The sequence below is a fragment of the Neoarius graeffei genome, chromosome 1, assembly GCF_027579695.1.
Source record: "Neoarius graeffei isolate fNeoGra1 chromosome 1, fNeoGra1.pri, whole genome shotgun sequence".
NCBI classification, from domain to species: domain Eukaryota; kingdom Metazoa; phylum Chordata; class Actinopteri; order Siluriformes; family Ariidae; genus Neoarius; species Neoarius graeffei.
In genome coordinates, this window is record NC_083569.1 from 75,214,220 (window position 1) to 75,219,250 (window position 5,031).

At 38.9% G+C, this 5,031-nt stretch overlaps 1 pseudogene; it reads right to left on the reverse strand.

Moving 5' to 3' along the window:
• Positions 1-321: 321 nt before the first annotated feature.
• LOC132885220 (interferon-induced very large GTPase 1-like) lies at positions 322-4,432 on the reverse strand (annotated as a pseudogene).
• Between the last annotated feature and the right edge of the window lie 599 nt (positions 4,433-5,031).

The window sequence follows — 5,031 nt, forward strand, 5'->3', positions numbered from 1 at the left end:
AGTGATCTACATACACACCCAATAAGAAAGAAAGAAAGAAAGAAAGAAAGAACAACAACTGATATGAAATAAAAAAGAACGCAAAAACAACAACCTCAGAAAGAACAACAACTGATTGGAAATAATCACAATCAATAATTAGTAACATTTATGAATCAAAGACATTCTAATTTGTATGTTTCACAGTGTTTAAAATGCATCATATTCTTTCTGCTGTGTGGAATTTTTAAACAGAAAACTAAAGGCACTAGAAATGACAGGAAACATTTCTGTGTTTAAAAAAAAAAGTGTGTTTTTACGCTGATTATTTTCCACAAGTGTTTACTTGATACTAAAACACTCCTTCAAACTATTTTCTGCTTGTTGCTTTGTGATTTTTTTCCACACTGGGGGAATATCTGCATGCTTGGCATTGTATGCTTCTGCAAACTGACCATTAAAGTTTGCCATCACGTATTTCCAGTAGTCTGAGGCCTCTATGCTGGGGTCTGCAGGGATGTGCCAGTCCGGAAAGATCTCCCTGTATTTCTCATAAGGGTGCCACTCAAGTTTGGTTTCTAGGCATCTGGAACGTGTGTTCACATCAGTGGAACAAATGTTAGTGACTAATGTCTCTGATTGCTTATATCTGTATCGACCGAGTCCTTGAGGTCTGTGTACAGAAGCAGAGTGGTGTGTATGAGCCTCTCCTCCTGCCTCACATGGTGCTTTGCAGAATGGACACTGTTTCCTGCAGCCAAACACATGCTTGAACAGCTCATCCTGTGGTTTGATTTTGAGTGTACTCAGTTTGCTCTGAATGTTTTTATTCTGCAACTTAGTCTTCAGCAATGCTTCCATTTCCTCCACAGACTGCATGAGCCAGTGGGCAAATTGCTCCTGTTTGGCATTGCTCAGAGCCATAACTGCTTCCAAGGCATCGTTTGGAATGACAAGCTTTTTTCCAAGCTTTCTGCAAATGTTCTGAATGAATAACTTTATGCCTGTATTTTCATCTGTCTCGTGTTCTGCTTTTTGGATGGCTTCTTTTATCTCCATAATAGCTACTTTGAGATGCTACTCTTCCAACTCAAGAAGTTTGTTACCTTCAGAAAATTTGTCTGTAATTTGTTTTCGTATCCAGCCTTTAACAAAGTGTTCATATGAACGTATGTAGTCCAAATACTTCTGAAAATCACTCTCGGTCAGAAGTTGTCCTAAAAGCGTGTACTGGAAAAAGGCACATGTGCTGAACTGAAATGCATTTTCCCCTTGCAGCATTGTGTCAATAATGTCTGGTCCCAGTGAGTTACAGATGAACGTCTCAACTGCAGGACTCAGGCAGAATTTTGTGAATTCTTCAGCCTTCCTCTGACACTGATCACGATTACTGAACAGATCTTTGAAAACAACTCTGTACTTGTTTTTGAATTGCTCAAGGCATCGGCGTGGGTCGTTCTCTGTGACAAAACAGTCATGCATGGCCTGAAATTCTCTTGCAGAAACACCACAAATGTATAGCTTAAGAGAGAGTTCAAATTTTTCAGAAAATTTCAATTTCTTGCCTGAAGTCAATTTTTCATCAATTATGTGTAGGATCTCCTGAATGTAGGTGTCATGAAAATCTGATTTTCTCTCGTTTGTCACTAATTGACTTCTTACATGCATCAATGACACTGTCTGCCAACTCTTGAAGATCCTTTGTATGGTTCTGGAAAAACCATCTTTTGAGAAAACTCTCAGGAGTAACAATGAATTTGTCGTTGCCATATTCATGCAGATTCACATTACTCAGCTCTTTAGAAACTGAACTTCCCCTTTGTTTCATGTTTGCTCATAATTGGCTAAAAACACGGTCAGTTATTATTTGTCTCTCCAAGCGTTGAAATGACAGCTCTTCAAGTGTTTCTTGCCACATATTTTCAAAGTGGTAGTCGAGCTCCTTTTCACACATACTCTTTGAACGTCTCTGTTTCCAGAGCTCATCCAGAAGGTTTAACACTTTCTTTTCCACTTTCTCAGTATGGGTTTTCTTGATGTGGTCCAAATTATTCTTTCCTGTCCTAATCTCAATAACTGCCTCTAGGTTACTCAGCACTGAGTTTTCTGTTTCCCTCCTGAGAGATTTTACACTGTTTACAAAGTCTTCTTTGTATCTTTCCACGAGATAGATATGACCCTCTTCTTGTTCAAAGTATTTGATGATGTTTTCCAAAAGAGTCTTTTCCCAGTTATCAAGCTCTGAGGAGGCCTCATGTTTCAGGGTCCTCAGGAAATCTTGCAGGTTTGTTTTGTCAGATTTTGATTCATCATCTCAAAATTGGACACTCTGGTTTCAGCAGACGTTAACCACTTGTACATGTGCTTTTTGAAAGACCATTCCCATTTATGGAATTCAGCGCAAAGCTTCATGTATGCATCAGCGACCAAGCTGTTCCTAAAGCTGAATATGAAATTTTCATATTTTACTGCATTCCATAAGCTTTTTGTCCACTCCAGAAATTCTGTAATGCTGTTGGCAGATATCTTCTTTTTTACAAGAATGTCCATCATGTTCTTTTTGAAGTCATAGACAGCCTCGGAGTAGCCAGCATTCACTGGTGCCATTGGTGGGTTACCGTGCCAGAGCTCAGGTATATACCTGATATATCTGTTCTTTCTTAAACTTTAGTGTGTCCTGTATCTTAGTCGTGATTGCCTCTGCATTTTCTTTTGCATTTTGGCACTGCTTACAGTCTTCATCAATCCAAATTCCAAATTCATGTTCAATTTTGGTCATTTTCTCAAGTTGTACAGTCATAGGCCTGTTTTTCACAACATCTCTCACTGCAGAACACAGATTCTTGACAAAATCTGCATCATTTTGTCTGGTCTTCAGAATGATGCTTCTTTTGTTCAAATTCAGTCCAATAGCTGTTCTTTTCAGCAAATCCAGTTTGTAGGCTTTGGTGTCTGCATTACCCACCAAAAACAATTGTGCTTTTACATGTGTATTGGTGAGTAGTTGATAGTTTGATTCAAAATTGTCAAAGAATACAAAAACTGCTGTAGAAATCTGACAAAGGAATGAGTACTGAGTAACAAATGTACTTATGTCCCCTCTCAAGTTTGCAATTGCCACAGGTTCGGGGAAGATGTCTATGTTTTTACTTCTACAAGGTAGGTACCAGCTGATCTCCACCAAACCATTTGATATTTTTCTTGGGATGTCTCCACAGTCCATGTCACAGTGCACAAATGTATCATGATATTGTTGTGGATTACTGAGCAGCTTGTTCAAGATTTGAGATTTAGAAATGCTGCAGTCTCCAAGTCTTACAAAGGACACTAAGGGTAAGTCTGCTAGAACAATCCTGTCTTCCACAAACCCTCTTGGATCAGACAAGGAGTGTGGTCTAAACTTCTTCACAATATCTCTTAAGGCCCAAAGCATGAGCATGCTCTGCTGTGTGTCACAATTAGGAAGCAGTAAAGGCACAGAGAACTGGCACATAGACATTTTCAAGGCAATCTCTTGTTGAAGAAAACTATCTGAGCAAAGGAAGAGTGCAGTTATAATGTCTAAAGGATTTACCTACAGAGTCTTGGTTGAGGACAAGACTTTCCAGATCACTATACAGATCTAAACTCATATCTTCATCCTCATCAGTTGAAGGAGCACATTTGAACATTAGCACATTGAAGGAGCACTTCTTGCAGTCACATTCACCATCATAATTTTCTTGAGGAAAAGCCATGGTAAATCTGAAAGAGACTGTGCTAGATCATCTGTCACTGTGCTCTTGTGTAGCTCTAGTACATCACTCAGTGAGAGTTTATCAGTGAGGTGTTGATTCAGCCCCACATCCTGAAGAAAGCTCTCAAGATTGGTTTCTATTAATTAAAAATAAATGCACATCCCAATCAAAGGTTTGAAATAAAACCAGTGGTCATGAGGTTTAAAGACTTGCAAAATGCAGATGAATACTTACTAGTGCTGGCAAATAACTCGGCCATCTTGCTTGTGCTGCCATTTTTAAGTACTGTTGCAATGTGGAAGGAGTATTTTTTTTTCCTGGAGTCAGATTATTTATAACATGTGTGTTAGTTTCTGTTTCTTCTTCATGAACGGTTCTACCATTGTGGGAACACACCACATGGTACTTCTTCTCTGAAGAACCAGGTGGTTGCCAGTTTAGAGCAACTGATGTACTACCAATATTCTTAACCTCAATGCTTTCAGGTGGGTTTGGAACTGTAATGAAAAGAAAGTTGGAGTAATTGCATGGTAAGTTCCACTGAGATATTATTCAGCATATGTCAGTCCAAAACATTAGACTGATTATTACTTGTCCATACAAACAAGAATACTTCAACTCAGTAAACATGATCAACTGCTGTGTTTGTGTAGGAAATCGATCTGCTCAAAATTTAATCACAGTACCTGCTGAAGTGTCTGTCTGCTCTTCCACATCAGACTGTTTTTCAGGAAGATCTAGTTGTAGCTCTTTGTCACAGAAATCTCTGGCGTCTTCAACTTGCTTGATTTGGGAATATTTGAACAAAGATATGAACAAGGATCAAGGGCGTAAGTTTTGTATTAACATTGGTGGGGACATAAACCCAATGCCAACCCCCAGTGGCGCCAACTTTATGGAATCAATTTTGTGCCAAAATGTTCATACAATACTTTTGAAATATCAAACAAAAACGACAAATCAAAATACAAAAAAAGAAAAAAGAGTAAATTTTTTTCGACTGGCAAACAAATTATTCGTGTAATCGTGCAAAATATCAGTCTATTACTGTTCCGAAACCTTTTATTTTTGTTCCGCGTCTTTCTCAGTTTTGCTTGACGTAATTTATTTTGGTTGCGATTCCAGCTTTCTCGTTTGCACTCCCTGACTTTTTGCTTGCGGTTTTGGCACAAACTTCACGTGTGGGTGGGCTGTCCAGGAATGCATTCCCATTGGGTAACTTGAGTTTGACTGACAGCTCCGCTCAGCGATTCCCTACTCGGATTCTGGCGGACTGTTTGATGAGTGACTGATCCATTGACGGTAAACAAGGATT